The following is a 17,398-nucleotide window of genomic DNA, read 5'->3' as shown; positions in this document are numbered from 1 at the left end:
TCATTTCATACTTCTCTGAGAAAATAAAAGCCATCTAAATCCACAATCACAAATCTATCTGCATTTGAACCCACCTTTCTAAGGTCCTTTTTTCCCCCTCACCTGAGTCGGGGAGAGAAAGAGAGAGAGAGAGAGAGAGAGAAACATTGATAAGTTGCCTTCCATACGTGTCCTGACCTGTGGTCGACCCCACAGCATAGTCATGGGCCCTGACCTGGAATCTAACTGGAAACCTTTCGGTGCACAGGACAATGCTCCAACCAACTAAGCCACTCCAGCCAGGCTCTTAGGGTCCTTTTATTAAAGGTAAATCCACGTTATCAAACATAATCCCTTGACAGCTTCAGGAGGACTCTTGGTTTCTGCAAGTCTCTCCTCTTCCTCCTACCCTACTCATCTCTTCTGATCTTTTCAAATGTCTTCATCAACATGCAAATATGTAGCTGTTTTAAAAACAAAACAAAGCAAAACAACAAAACTCCCTTTAGCCACACATCCTTTTTAGCTGCTTTACCAATTTTCTGTTTCTTTCTGCAAATAAATGTCTCTGGAGAGAAGTCTTTGGTGGAATTAAGACTTTCTTACTTTATTTAATTCATTCCAATCTCTGTTTTGTTCCCATTTTTCCATCAATACTGCTTTTACCAAAGTCACCAAATTAGCATCAAGTTGTCAAAACCAATAACTACTTTCTACCTTTATCTACTCAGGCTCAAAATGTGGCTCAGGGATCCCTGTGAGGCAGGTTAGTAAGAAGCTAGAAAATTCCTTTGCAAGTGGAATAGGGAAACTGAGACAGATATTAAAACAGGCGACCAAGTAATTTATAGCCAGCTATTAATCGCAAGATTTTATCTTCCCTAACCAGGGACTCAGGAGCAAATGGTTTACACATTCCAGACCTTGCTGGGGCAGACCTGCCTCAGTGGGGTCCTCTCCGGTAACATTCTTTGTAGGTGTAACTGACCAGAGCATGACCCTGACCTGTCTATACACTCCTTTTGATGAATCAGCATATTAAAGAACATACTGGGAAAGCTGGTGGACAATCTATGAAGATTCTCCACTGAGACTTGCCTGGGGAATTTCTAAAAATTCCCCACTTTTAGAAAACAGATAAAAACTCTTAAGACAACGGACCCAGTGCATGCTCTGTTGAGCACACCTGCACCTTCCCTTCCCCTTTTCCTCAGGCATGTGTCTGCTTTCTTCCTCCTAAGCTCTAAAGGTTCCCACAAGACTTGCAGCCACAGGAGCAGCTGGTCCTGGGCTAACCCCCCCGAACCTGTTTCCAAGGGTAACTCTTTTTGCCTCTGTAACCTGTTTTCCAAGTCCACACAGCCCAGCTAGCTCACTTCGGCCTCTGTGACCTTCTAAAGGGCCAAGCTGCCTCCCCTATGCTTGACTCTCCCTCACGTTTCCAAAGGGCCCAGGCAGTTCCACCCATGCTCACTCCTGTTGCTGTGATCTTCCCTCTTCCGTCTTAAGCCCTTCCTTCGTTTCACTGACCCCAGCTTTAATAACTGTACTTTCAGAATCACCTGGACTTGTGTTGTGAAATCTTTCCTGCACAAAGTCAAGAACCCACACATTCCAGACTGTGCCAGGACAAAACCACCTTAGTCCCAGTCTCTTTCCTGTGATAATGAGGGTACCCCAAACATTTTCATGGTATTTATGATACAAAGTTGATTATTATAATAATGCTGATGACATCAGAGGTATTGTCAATGAATATGACTTTTAAATATTATAAAATGAAATATGCAATGTTTGATCAATGTGTATAACTCAGGAATCTAATATGTTTCAAGTGACTAATGCATGATGTTACAAAATTATGCATGGATAAAAAGATCTATTCAAAAGATAAAATAAACCAATACATTTTAACATAACAGTATTAAATTTTCACTGGTATGGTTTCAAATTCTATATTGCTATTAATTCTTAAGAAATTGCCTCTTTACCAAGTTTTGGTATGAAAGAATATCCACAGTTATTTTTGAAGACTACTAAAATATTATTCCCTTTTCCCACTATATTTTTTGTGAGAACAGATTTTATTCATATGCTTCAACCAAAACAACAGAGCATAACAGATTGGATGCAGGAGAAATATGGGAATCCAACTGTCTTTTATTAAGCCAAACAGTAAAGAGATTTGCAAAAATGTAAAATAATCTCACTGCTATAAATTTTTTGGGGGGTTTTTGTGTGTGTATGTTTTTTAATCCTTACTGGAGGATTTGTTTGTTTTGCAATTGATTTAGAGAAAGAGGAAGGGAGAGGGAGGGAGAGAGAAAGAGAGAGACATCAATGTGAGAGAAAAACATTCAACAGTCACATCCCATATGCTCCCAAACCGGGAATCGAACCCACAACCTGGGTATCTGCCCTGACTGGGAATCAAACCTGTGTTCCTTTGGTGCACTGGATGATATTCCAACCAACTGAGGAACACTGGCCAGAACTCAATATTTTTTGTTTTAAGAAAAAGTTATTTTTCATAAAAGTATATTATATATGTTAACAAGAGGCCCGATGCATGAAATTCATGCACAGGGGGAGGGGGGTGGGATGCCCTCAGCCTGGCCTGCAATGATGCCAACATCCCTTACCCTGGCCTCTGGCCTGAGGCTCCTCTCCTCCCTGCCCTCCACTTGGCTGGGGCCCCTCTCCTGCCCTACCTCCTCACAGCTGGGGTGTGGACGCTGGGCTCACATCACCACGAGCCCAGCGTCCCTCACCCCAGCCTCCAACCCGAGGCCCCTTCCCTTCTTCCGCATGGCCGGGGCACGGATGCTGGGCTCGCATTACCTGGGTGACACCACCAGCATCCCGCCCTGGCCACTATGGGCGCTGCCATATTTCTTGCAGAGTGATGGTTAACTTACATATCACTCTTTTATTAGATAGGATATGAATGGTTTTATTTTTGCTACTTTTAAATTAATAAGTATGCACTTTAAATATTTCTGTTTTAATTTCTAATGTGGCAAATATTAGTATATATAACCCACAAAGAAGAAGCCCACTGGGGATCTACATAATTTTTGAGAATGTAAAGCACTCCTGAAACCAAAATGCTTAAAAACTTAGCTCTGGCCCTGACCGGTTTGGCTCAGTGGATAGAGTGTCGGACTGCGGACTCAAGGGTCCCAGGTTCGATTCCGGTCAAGGGCATGTACCTTGGTTGCGGGCACATACCCAGTGGGGAATGTGCAGGAGGCAGCTGATCAATGTTTCTCTCTCATCGATGTTTCTAACTCTCTACTCCTCTCCCTTCCTCTCAGTAAAAAATCAATAAAATATATTTTTTAAAAAACACACAAAAAAACTTAGCTCTGGTCTAACTCACTCTCTGCACTGACATATTTTTCTCTTTGCTTTTATAATACCAGAATCTACTAATTTCCTTTATCCTTAACTTGTTTCTCTATATATTCATTTATATGTTTAAATGAATTTAAATATATTTTAAATTCCTTATTTGCCCATTCTCTAAATTTTAATGTCACTTCAAGTTGTGTGCTGAACTTGTCTTCTCTTTCTATATTTCCCTTTCTGTAAGATGGCATTTGTTACCATGGCTTTACATTCCATCTCTGTAAGGGTAACTCCCAAATTTATATCTCCACTGTACTATTCTCCAAGTTCTCCTCTGAGCTCCAGACATTATAGATAACAAAACATAGATATGTCCAATTGAATGTTCAGACCTTACTGCTAATTACCATGTTCAAAACTTAATGCTAGATTCCACCTCCCCAAACCAGTCCTCCTTTGATCTTTCCAAATAATAAATAAAAATTCATTCTTTTTTTTTTACTCCCATCCTCCATATCATGTCCTCCTAACAGAAAATGCTAGTTTCTTCCTCTAAAATATAGCAAAGAGCTTCCCACCTCCTACTTTCACTGCCACTCGTTTAACCCCAGTTATCATCTTTTCTGATATGTTTCTCCAGCAACTATTCCCTTTCTGTCCATCCAATTTTAACTCTTGCCTTACCCAACTTATTCTCCAGAATAATCATTCCCCTATTATTCTCTATAATAGCACCCTTCTAATTCCCTTTGTGCATTTCAAAATTGTAACATTTTTCTGTTTTTGTTTATGGTTCATTTGTTATTATCTTCTGCACAAAATTGCAAGCTCATGAAGGCAAGGATCGGTCTGTTTTTGTTCTCTGCTGTTTCTAAAGTGTTTAATGTGGTGTCTGGCATGTAACTCACTCTACTTGTTGATCTCAATCATCAGTTGACAATGTCTTGAAAATTTCCTGTGGTGGCTTTTACTCTGTCAACTTAGATCCACTGGAACTTATTTCCTAGAATTTTAACCCCCGTGTGGTTATGAGTTTGAGTTTGGTTTCAAAGGCAGAAGTGAAACAATGGCTGGCCATCATGCTCTACAATCTGTGGAGCGTATAAGGCACTAGTGAAGCTCACTCACATTGGCCTGATCTGATGGCTCACCTAGATAGTGTGGGGCAGCTCCTCCAGCTCCCACTAGATCTCCTCAGCACCTTCTCCGAGTTCCACATGCCCAACAAAGGCACTAGATTTTCCTGCTGGTCACCTGCATCATTGAAGTTCACAGAGTTTATAAAAAAAATCAGTGGAGAAAAGTTTGTCCTTACTTTCCTCATAGTTCCAGCATGTCTTTGCCCTCCCCCATTTCATATTTAGCTTTTCCACTTGATCACCAGCGGCATAGACCAACAGCTACTCCAAGGCCACATCCCATACAGAGACAATAATCTTGCATAGAACTCTTCACTAGTTCACACAACTTCAGGATGTCTAAACCCGATGATAAATTTTCTTCTCCGTATCACTCATAGCGATTCTACTTCTTTGATTAACCCCCAACTGATACTTTCCCCTTAAAAAAAAGAAAAGAAAGAAACCTCATATAGTCCTAGCCTGCTGTTCACCAATAAACTTAAACAAACTGAACATTGCGAAAGGAAAAAAATCTCAAAAATCTCTATCAATTACTTATTTTTGGAGGCTCTTGGGAGTTTGCCTAATCTGAGAATAGAGACAATCAAAGGTAAGATTTCAAAATTCAAGTGTAAAGGAAAAACTCCTTTGTAACCAAAACCCAAAAGATGTTTTAATGCTTCCTGACAAGCAGGCAATTCAGGAATATTTGTCTACTTGCTTGTTTTTACAAAAATTATTAAATTGGCACATGTTGCAATGTGTGAAAGCATAGCAACAGTGTAAGTACAGTAAGTCCTCAACATCACCAATAGGTTCTTGGAACATCAGCGAAACGACCTATAACAAAGCCAATTTTACCATAGGGTAATTTATAGACTATAACAGAGTAAGTTCCTGTCACGTCTTATCAACATTATCACAAAATGACATTGAATGAACGAAACAACAGTATTCGAAAACGACTTTATGTAAAAAATCCAGGAAGGAAAGATCACCCATTTGTATTATAGCACTACCTTTTTCAAATACTAAGCTCAGAATTGCAAAAAGAACTGTAAAATCGGATGTAGAATCAGATAGCTTTGAAAGCCTACTGGACTCAAGCTCTGAAATGACCATCTCACATTCATGTAGATTTTATGCGAGAGTTTTCACTTTGGCACTCAACCAGGAGATATAAGCAGCCTGCAAGCCTTTGCTAGTCACCTCAAGAAAGAGTTGTATTCCGAGTGCAGATTTTCTGCCAACTACTGACAACAGCACCAATTATTTTTCTCCATATTCAATTGGTGTATGTGGATAAGTCTGGCCTCACTGACAGAGCTATAAATTTGCAGGTTGTAAAGATTTAATGGAAGGGAGCCTGCTAGCGATGGCCCTATTTGTGACACCGACGCTCTCACAGAGTTGATGGAGGTCTGGGGCTCTGGGTCTAGCTTAGTCCTTTTACATCTTACCATCAGCTTCCTGAGCTACTCACTGTGAATTCAGAACATATTTAATAACAGTCTTCCCAGTAACCAGATCAAGTTTAACGTTTTCATGATATTCTATCCATTTTTTTTTGTTTCACTTTATAATAACAATGCTCCTCTGAAATTTATAGCGCTTGTCTACTGAGAACCATATATATAGCTTCAGGTACTCTTACTTATTTTCACTCCTCTGAGACCAATAAAGACAGAAGATCTGTTTTATAAATGAAAACTGAAATAAGGAAGATTAAAAGCCGCTCCTTAAATCACATGGGGACTAGGAGAGAGAGATCCAAACTCTCTTCTTTTAAATACAGTCTTTTTGCACTTCTGTTGTCGGTGTTGTTTGTAATTAATTCTCCCAGATTTCCTCAGCAACAATAAATTATTGTCATCAGCACTAGAACCTGCGGAGGGCCTGACAGTTCACAACGCCTTTCTGCATCTGCTCTCTCATCACAGCCAAGTGAAGGGTAAGTAAGCTGTTTCACTCTGTGCTGCTGCTGCTGCTGCAGAGCCGTGCATTGAGCGAAGACATGTCTGGCATAAAATTGTCTTGGAGTCTTATCGTAGGTTGGACTGTCTTCAAAATACACATAAGAACAAGAAAATGCCTATTGATTACAGAGTACTGAAATTTTATCAGAAATTTGCTGTTTTAATAATAACTAAATGTTTATGGAGTGCATACAGTCTTTTCAGCACAGTCTATATAAATGAAGCATAAAATGTATTCCTGATCATCACAAGCTTACAGTCTAACATAGAAAGAAAAACGAGCTTCAAGATATCATGCATAACCAAGATCAAAGAGCCAAAATGCAGTGCAGCGTGGAAGTAATTAGGAGTGTGGAGGAGGCAAACGCCTATGTGGAGTGTAGAACACAAGCGTTGTGCTCTAGTGAAAAGAGTGTGGGGTTTGGAATCATAGTAAACTCCCCTCTGACAAGGTGTGAAGGTGTATGCAACCCTTTCATCTCTCTGCACCACAGTTTACTCATCTGTGAAATGGTTCTAACAATAGCCCTTTGCAGTGAGGTTACAAGAATCCCATCACGTAACAACCATGTAAACTGCCAGGCGTGCCATGGGGCCTCTACCTATCGCAGTCCTTATTCCATTCCAGGAGCTGCATGGCAACTCTCAGCAAAAACAGTACCTCTGTCTGTGAGCAAGCCTCCGACTGGCAAAATCCTCAGCAGTGTAGAGGGCAATCATTCTGGTGAGGCTAGGAGGCTTTAGTCAATTAGTCAATTTCAAAACAAGAAACAAAAAGAAACCAGTCAATTAATACTGTATGTTGGTATGCCACAAAATGTTCACAGAGTTTTAGAGGTATCAGCAGCTTAGAGAGGAGGAGATATTGACACCTGAGTGCCCACAAACATAGGATGGGTTGTCAAGATGAGCCCCAGGGCACTGCTATGTTCGGATTACAAGAAGCTACCAGTTGGGGTTGGTTTACATGCAAAAAGAATCATTTGGCCTAGAGTCGAAAGGTACACTCAGGCACAGACAGGAACAACGTCCTATCTAGGTGGACAGGAGAGCGAGGAGCACAGGTTCTATTTTATCTGAGAAGTAGAGGGTAAAAATGACATACTTTAAGCTGCTTTTATTACTTAATTTCTATTTGGTCTTTATTCAAAGATGTTCTTACTTTTCTGGAAATATATAAATGTCCATCTGAGGATAGAGTTACAGAATGCATACCAAGGAGAGAAGGTGTGGTAGGCAGAGTACTGACCCCTCAAAACAGCCATCTCCCAATCCGCACACCTGTAAATACCTAGCATTGCATGGCAAAAGGGACTTCGAAGATGTGATGAAGGATTTTGTGATTCTCTTAAGTGGGTCCAGTGTAAGCACAAGAGTCCTTGGCTCGGTGGTCACAATTCAGTTCCTGGTCAGGGCACATGGCTGGGTTTGGGGCTCGATCCCCAGTAGGGGGCATGCAGGAGGCAGCTGTTCAAAGATTCTCTCTCATCATGGATGTTTCTATCTCTATGTCTCTCTCCCTTCCTCTCTCTGAAATCAATAAAACCATTAAAAAGGAGAGTCCTTGTAGGGAGGAGGAGGCATGTTGGAGTGAAAGGAGATGTGACAGTAGAAGCAGAGCCAGCGAAGGAGCTGAGGACGCTGTGCGGCTGGCTGTGAACAGGGGAGGGGTCACAGATTCTCCCCTGGAGCCCCCAGAAGGGAGCAGCCCAGCGAGACAGAGTTGGATCTGACCAACGGAACTGTCAGATAATAAATCTGGGTTGTTTTAAGGTACTGTTTGCGAGAATGTATAACAGCAACAATGGAAAACAAATAAGAGTGTACAGAACTGGGGAAGCTGGGACCTGGGAATCCAGTTGTTACCGGGAAACCTCTGACTCCTTTGCCAAAGGCAACCATAAGTAAGTCAGGAACGCCCTGCCCCTAATCACACGTCTGAGTTCCTTGTGTTTCAAGGGACAAGAACTGACATACAGTCTATTCCAATTGGAAAACGATAATGAACACCTGTGAGTCTACTGGACTTCTAGGATTTGAAAGTGCCATCGGCATAGCGTGCCACGGTGCCACGGTGCCATTGTGAGGTGTTCTGGTCTCTGCAGCACAAGTGATCCAACGAGATGTGCTCACTCAGCATGGTGGTCAGGGACCATCCAACCAACAGCGTTCTGCTAACAGAACTGGTCTAAACTTTCTTACACTGTGTACTATTCTTCTGGTTGTGTGTCTCCGTGTCTGTGTGAATGGAGAACCAAGTTATCTTACTGGTGACTATCTGTACATGATTCAACAGAATGTCACTCGGAAATAATCCTATATCCCACAGTGATAAAGTGAGATCTGGAAAAAAAAATACATCTATAAGCTAAAATTGTGAACAATTAGAAAGGACTGATATTCCAATTATGCAGAATTGGTTAAGAATACAATGGGATGTTATACAATTATTAAAATTATAAAAGATTGTTAACATGGGAAAATATTCATAACTACTAGGATATTAAAAGGCAGGTAAAATATGAAACTTTTCATAACATTTATGATATATAAAATTAGAAAAATATTGGTGACTGATCATTCTTAGTTGCTGCAGGATATGTGGAGATAGTTCATTATTTCCATATACTTTCTATCTGTTTTCCCAAATATGCTAAATTTGTTATTTTTGTCATTAGAAAGGCATGTTTCTTTTTTAATCGAAACGTTTGGAACAAGCCTTCCCCAGCTGCACGCGGTGGGGACTTCGGCTTCAGTGCTCTCTGCTTTTCATCAGTGCCGGTCATGTGGCCTCACAGGACAGGCTCTTTCCAACCAGGTTCATCAGGCCTGCAGTTCAAGTTGCTTTTCTACTGCACTGAGTAGAAATGACCACTCTGCCACTCGGTCACTGACACCACTCTCCCAGGGGACAGAATCCAATCAGGTCTTCCCAAAGTCACTGAACAATAATGACAACAGAAGCAATGGTGTCTTTTATCGAGCACCATAGGAATTTGTCAGGCCCTTTATTTATATTTATATTCCCTAATCTTTATGACAACTCTGCAAGCTAAAATATATCTCATTCCAATATAGAAAGGAGTTGACATTCAGATTATAAAGGAACTTGCTGGTGATGGCATATGCAAGATAATGTCCCCAATCCTAAACCCCTAAACTCTGACTTTACATCTGTTGTTTTACTAGTATGTTATTAAAGTATTAGAGGCCCAATGCATGAAATTTGTGCACTGGGGAGGGGGGGTCCCTCAGGCCACCCTGTGCCCTCTCGCAGTCCAGAACCCCTCACTCCTTACCGCCCACCTGCTCACTGGTCCTTAGCGATGCCGTGGAGGCGGAGGCCGGAGAGGCTCCCGCCAACATGGCTGAGCTCGCCAGCCGTGAGCCCGGCTTCTGACCACCAGGGGGCAGCTCCTGCATTGAGCATCTGCCCCCTGGTGGTCAGTGAGCATTCTAGCAACTGGTCATTCTGGTAGTTCTGCCTTAAGGGTCACGTAGGCTTTTATTATATAGGGGGGTGAGTGAGTGTGTGTGTGTGTGTGTGTGTGTGTGGTTAAACCATTCACTGAGCACTCACAATGTGCTAGGCACTAACAAAGTGACTTGAATTCTCCTTACTTTGCTGTTATGGAAGCTGAATGTCTAAAAGGTTCACTTATTAGTATTTGACTGAAGTCACACAACCAGCAACAGAGCTGGATGTTTACCCATGTTTACTGATCCCAGTGGTCACTCTCACCCTGCTCCACGATGTCCCTGAGAACTTATATTTCCCTTCCTCGATTACCTGAAGTTTCTGGCCTCCATCCACCTGTTACTAACAGTTTAGACTCCAGGCTGTCGAGGGCTAAGAAAGAGAAAGTGGCCCCTGCTCCTGACTCAGGCCTCACCACTCTGTGGTTTGTCTTCTGGCAGCTGCCCTCCTCTGTCTGAAATCTCCCAGATGACTACCTTCCTACCTGCCTAGAACCTCTCCTGTCATGACTGTCTTCCTCACAATAACTTCCCCAGGTGGGCCTGTAGAGGCCAGCACATTCTAGTCCTGTGTGCTCTCCAGGATATAACTTCTGGCTCTTTGAATGGAGTTCCTGGCAGATCTTTCTTGATTGGTCAAGTTTTTGCCCTCTTCCCTACGGAAGAGCCCTACCTATTCATTGCTGCCTATGTCCTATGATAGCTTAACATAATATGAAAGTAGCTTAAAATTTTTTGCTATTTAAACTCATGTTATGCACTGGCAGAAACACCTCAAGAAATGAATACTATAGATACATAGTAATACATGTCTAAACAGTTAACCTCTAGGTCAAAAATACAATGTGGAAGGCATGAACTATGATTCAAATTAAAAAATTATCATGGGAGACACAGTGATGCACTATCATGCAAGTGCATTATACAGAAATAGCAATGCCACTGATATTGATGAATGACCCAACACAGCACTAATGGCAAATTGCCATTTGAATGTCAAAATTTCAGGTTCCAAGGCAAAAAGTATTATCTCTCTAACTAGACTGAAGGACCCCAGAGCTGTACATCAGACTCTTGAGTGAGCCATCATTCCACTGTTTCAGGCTCACAAAGAGCCTCAAGGTCGCTCTTGCCTCACAGAGCATGAAATATTCCACTGATTATCACTTTGTGACAGATTTAACATTTTTAATGCAACTTCTATTTTTAAATTCACTAATAGAATCAGCGACTCCTGGAGGGCTCTTAAGAGGTCATCCAATGCAACCCTCTGCCTGCAGACAGGCCCACACTTACCCTCTGACATGTGAAAATCTCCCTGGTTTTAGAAGACCTTTACTCCAGGATGGTCTAACAAATCCCCTCCCTGCCCAGGAGATGTTAACAACTCTCACTGATGGGCAATTGTTTCTTGCCTTTAACCTAAAGCCCTCATGCTGCCTTTTTAACACATTGTAATGAAATTACACGCACTTTTTCATGTAATGGTTTTCGGTATTGCTCCTTCTCACTTCACCTTACCCAGTAGTAATTTTTACATTTACTATAACTATGTATATCCTCAGTAGATTGCTAGTACTGGATCTCAGGGACTGAATTATTTTAAAGGGGCACCTTAAGTTACTAGCAAGATCCTAAAGCTATTATATGTACCCACCAGTCTGGTAGCACCCTTATTTAGACCTATTATAGAACTTAGATTGTCTAAAATATCTTCATTAGTTTTCTGTCTGATACTGTTGTGCTATTTGGAGCTGTCAGAACAAAGGAATAAAATGGAAATGTATACTCAAATATGAACTGAACCCACATATTTTTTTGAAGATCTTAGAGAAGACTCTACTTATCGGCTATGCAACAGCTAAGTGTGGTAAACTGTCTCCATTAGGGAGCCCTCAAAAGGAATTCCAAATATCTTCCAGGGCAGGCTTTGCACAGCTTCAGACCCATCACAGCAGCTCTTATCAATCACATACTCTGACAAGCGGATGTGACTTGGGCCTCCAGTCAGGCAGCTGCAATAAGACATTAATTAAAATAGAATTAACCTGGTTTAAAATCTATTGTTTGACCATTTGTTTCTGAGTTAAAATTGGGATTCTGGTTAAAACAACCAAACTGATTTATGCAGTTATGTTTCCAAGATAATCTATAGTTAGAAAAAATGAGAAATTTTATATTTAGTGTTATTTATTTTGGGATGCCTTGCTATAAGTAGCATTCTATGTATGTGCAAGTAATATTATTGTTCTATTCTTCCAAAAAATAATTGAAATAACTTAAAAGATATTTCTTGCAGGATGACTACATTAAAAATTAATGGAGGAGGGGGAGGGAGGAAGAAATCCATGTAGAGAAAGGGAAAAGGGGATGTATGTGGAAATAAAAATGAGATAATTACTGCCACTGAGGAATAAATTGAGCTATTTGGGAAGTCAAAACAAAAAGTCAGAGGATTAGAATTTCTCAGCAACAGATAACATGCCACATTAATTAAAGAAGGAAAGCCTTCAAGATAAGTCTTAAGTAAATATTTCACCAGAATTAAAATTATAAGAGGAATCTGTAAGATGATTTCTTATTTTGAAAAATGAATATATCATTAAGACAATACTTTTAACCACTGGTCTGCAGAAGTTGGAGAAATGTGTTTTATATGTTATATTGTATATTGACTCTCATAAAAGACAACAAAATCCAATATATTAAAAATGTTGCGTTTGGCAATGACTTCTTAGCTACAACACCAAAAGCACAATCCATGAAAGAAAAATTAATACATTGAACTTCACTATATTAAGAACATCTACTCTGCCAAAGACACTGTTAATACAATAAAAAGATAAGCCCCAGACGGGGAGAAAATGTTTGCAAAACACATATCTGATAAAGGACTGGTGTTTAAAATATACAAAGAACTCTTAAAACTCAAAAGTAAGAAAACAAAAACCTAATTATAAAATGGGCAAAGGATCTGGGCACCTCACTAAAGAAGATACATAGATGGCAAATAAGCATATGAAAAGATGTTCCACATCATATGTTATCATGGGAATGCAAGTTAAGTCAGCAATAAAATACCACTCCACTTTTATTAGGATGACTAAAATTCAAAACATCGACAACACCAAATGTTGGGAAGGATGTGAAATACTCATTGCTGGTGGGAATGTAAAATGGTACAGTGAATTTGGAAAACAATTTGGAAGTTTCTTACAAAAGAAAAATACTCTTGCCACATGATCCAGCAATCACAATCCTTGGAATTTATCCTAATGAGCTGAGGACACAAAAACACGCACGTGAATGTTTATAGCAGTTTTATTCAAAATTGCTAAGCCTTGGAAACAACCGAGATGTCCTTCAATAGATGAATGGATAAAAAAGTGCGGTACACCCATACAATGGAATACTATTCAGCCATAAAAAATAAATGAACTATCAAGCCACAAACCCAGGGATAAATTTTAAATGCATAGCACAATGTGAAAGATCCTCATTTGTAAAGGCTACATAGTGCATGTATACAACTATATAACATTCTGAAAAAAATGTAAAGCTATGGGCACAGTAAAACTACCCAGGAGAGAGAGAAAGGGATAAATAGGTGATGTACTGGTAACTTTTAAGACAGTGAAACTACTCTGTATGGCAATAATTGTGGGTATATATCCTTATACATTTGTCAAATCCATAGAATGTACAACACAGAGTGGACCTTAATGTAAACTATGGATTTTTGTTAATACTGGTATTGACCCCTTAATTGTAGAAAATGAACCACACTAATGCAAGATGTTAATAACAGGGAAAACTGGGAGAAGGGGAATGTGAGAAGTTATGTGGGAATTCTCTGTATTTTCTGCTCAATATTTTGGTAAACATAAAACTGTTCCAAAAATATGTCTACTAATTTAAATGGAACTCATTAACAGCCAAGCTAATTTAGATTAAATACTTTAAGTTATCATGATCTAACTTGTTATAAGGATAAAATTTAGAAAACCTAGAAGAATGTTGGTTATAATGTTTCTATAGAAGACTTTTCAACCTCAGAACTATGTATATGTTGGGCTTAATTATTCTTTGTTGGGACAAGGGTAAGGGAAAAGATGTCTTGTGCTTTGAAGGATGTTTAGCAGTGTTCCTGGCCTCTACTGCCCAGATACAAGTAGCAAGCCCCCACGCCAGTTGTGACAAACAAAAATATCTTCAGACATTGCCCAATTTCCCTTGGGGTCCAAAATCATAACCAGTTAGGAAGCCTATTCTAATACTATCTCTTTAAGATGTTTATTGTAGTCCTGGCTGGGTGGCTCAGTTGGTTGGAGCATCTTCTCATATGCCAATAAGGTCACAGCTTCGATTCCCAGTTAGGGCACATACCTGGGTTGCAGATTTCATCCCCAGTTGGGGTGTGTACAGGAAGCAACCGATAGATGTTTCCCTCGCATCCTGTTCTCTCTCTCTCTCTGTCTCCCCTCTCTCAAATCAATAAAAACATATTCTTGGGTGAGGATTAAAAAATAAAATAAAATACTTATTGTATTATTAGAATAAAAAATGGAGACCATGAAACCTTGAAAAATCCCTAAGCAGACAAAACCAATTTAGTCCTACAAACAAAGCTTAATTTAGCTTCTTTTGCAATACTAACTTGATCTGTGTCATTTCTTGCTTATGCCCATGAAAATCATAAAAAAAACGATTTCCTAAACGATTTCCCAGTGTTGATATGAGGTAGCCACTGACCAATTACCTATCATTTAAGAAAATTCTAATATTACAATCAATCACTGTGAAGAATAAAAATTCACTGCTTTCTCATTATATATGCTGCTTTATAGCAATATAGCCTTGAGCCTCATTCCATGTTTTGGTTTGAGTGTTCCCGGTTCATGACCTGCCTTTTGGGGTGTACACAATAAGTTTTTACTAATTACTACTTTTGGGATTCATTGGTTTTACTTGTTTTGTTTTCTTCCTGAACTTTGACAGTCTCAAACCCACTTTCAACAAGAGCTGAGTTGTGCATAATTGAAGATTGAACTATCTACTTAAAAGGCAGTTATTCTGTGTTATAGATTAAGAGAGATTTATATGGTTAAGATCTCAGACAATCAGATGAAAGAATTGGCATTCTTTTATAAAAAAGTAAATAAGTAAGGGAACTAGATAATGCTTGTCAATCTCTGTTTGAGTACTAGTTCTTCACCCCCCAGTAAAGTCATCTGTCCCTCAGATGTAGGCTTAGTCACCTCAGTTTCCAGGCTTGTATCATACTACTAGCATTGCAGTCCAGACCAATGGATGGGCTTTTATTTCCTCCAGAGGAAGTCCCTTTGCTTAAGATTCCAAAGCTGAGCACACAGGATATTTATCCACACTGCTGAAAATACCAACCTTTGAATAGGCTTATGTATTATTTTCCATTTGAATACTAGAAGATAGCTTTCCAGGTCAGTTTTTAGGTGTGGAGTTCTTTCTATGACAAGCCAAACATTTGAACTGCTTCCAAATTCTCCCCTGATCCTTTTCCTCTGCCTAGAAACAAACTCAATTTTCTCTACATGAGAATAAATAATAAAAATCTCTCCTTGCCTCACTATCTCCCTCAATTTATTTCTTATCTTCCTCCTTTCATTTACTAAAATCCTTTTTGAAGGAATAGGCTACTTTCTACATCTACTTTCTCAATTACATGCACTCTCTAAACCATTTTATCTTTCATTCTCTTTATTTAAGTGAAACTGCCATACAAATGTCCACAATGATTCCTTAACTAAAAACAACACTGGCCTATTTTTCAGACTGCATTTATGCAATCTCTGCTACTATCTTCCTTTCATCTGTGAGGCTTGCTTCTTTGTTGGCTTCTAAAAATCTCTTCTATCCTCTTCTTCCAACTTCTCTGAATATTCTTGTTTGGTCTCTTTTATTAATTCTTACTCCTCTTCACACATCTTACATGCTGTCCATCAGCTTTCACCATGGTTACATTGATGTTTTTCATGTACATGAGCATTCTGGTTTATCTCATGCACTTTACTTGACCAACACCAACCTCATTCACTCTACCTCCTTCAAAACCAATTAAGGAAAACACAAAGAAAAAAATTTCTGTTCTTCCATTTCATATCTGCACTAACAATATAGATTAATATTATCACAGTTCCCTAAAATGTTTAAGGGTTATTTATTATTATTATTACTAGAGGCCTGGTGCACAAAAATTTGTGCACTCGGGGGGGGGGGGGCAGGGGGGTCCCCCAGCCCGGCCTGTGCCCTCTCCCAGTCTGGGGCCCCTTGGGAGATAACGACTAGCTGGCTTAGGCCTGCTCCCGGGTGGCAGAGGGCATGCCCAATCCCTAGGTGCAGCCCCTGGTCAGGCTCAGAGCAGGGCCGATTGGGGAGTTGGGGCGCTGCCCCCTGTCATGCACAGAGCAGGGCGGATCGGGAGGTTGTGATGCCACCCTCAGTCACACTCAGGGTAGGGCTGATTGGGGGGTTGGGGCACCGCCCCCTGTCACACTCAAGGCAGGGTCGATGGGGAGGTTGCAGCGCCACCCCCTGTCACGCACAGAGAAGGGCCGATCTGGGGGTTGGGGCGCTGCCCCCTGTCACTCACAGAGCAGGGTCAATCAGGGGGTTGGGGAGCTCCCCTCATCATGCACAGAGCAGGGCCCATCAGGGGGTTGAGGAGCTCCCCCCCCTGTCATGCACAGAGTAGGGCCGATAGGGGAGTTGGGACACCGCCCCCTGTCACACACAGAGCCGGGCGAATCAGGGGATTGGGGAGCTGCACCTTGTCACACTCAGGGCAGGGCCAATGGGGAGGTTATGGCTCTACCCCGTTACACACAGAGCAAGGCCCGTGGAGGGGGGTTGGGGCACCACCCTCTATCACCCACAGAGCAGGGCTGATCAGGGGGTTGGGCGCCGCCACTGTCACACTCAGGGCAGGGCCGATGGAGAGGTTATGGCTCTACCCTGTCACACACAGAGCCGCAGGGCGATCAGGGGATTGGGGAGATCCCCCCTATCAGGCACAGAGCAGGGCTGATCAGGGGGTTGGGGCACCTTCCCCTGTCACGAACAGAGGAGGGCAGATAGGGAGGTTGTGGCCCTGCCCCCTGTCACACACAGAGCCGCAGGGTGATCAGGGGGTTTGGGCGCTGCCCCCTGTCATGCTGATCCCGGTGCCGGGAGGCCTCGCTGCTCCACTGATCCTGGTGCCAGGAGGCATATTACCCTTTTACTATATAGAATAGAGGCCTGGTGCACAGGTGGGGGCCGGCTGGTTTGCCCTGAAGGGTGTCCTGGATCAGGGTGGGGGTCGCCACTGGGGTGCCTGGCCAGTCTGGCTGAGGGGATGAGGGTGTTTTCAGGCTGGTGGGTTGACTGAAGCTCCCAACCGCTCCTTTTTCTCTCTCTTTTTTTTTTATTCTGGGCCAGCTTTAGCTCTGAGGCCTCGGCTGCTGAAAGCCGGTTTCT

The sequence above is a fragment of the Myotis yumanensis genome, unplaced genomic scaffold (assembly GCF_028538775.1).
Source record: "Myotis yumanensis isolate MYYU_CA2020_CCGP unplaced genomic scaffold, mMyoYum1.0.hap1 SCAF_6, whole genome shotgun sequence".
Lineage (NCBI taxonomy): Eukaryota > Metazoa > Chordata > Mammalia > Chiroptera > Vespertilionidae > Myotis > Myotis yumanensis.
The sequence above is the reverse complement of the archived record's forward strand: the minus strand, read 5'-3'. Positions refer to the sequence as shown.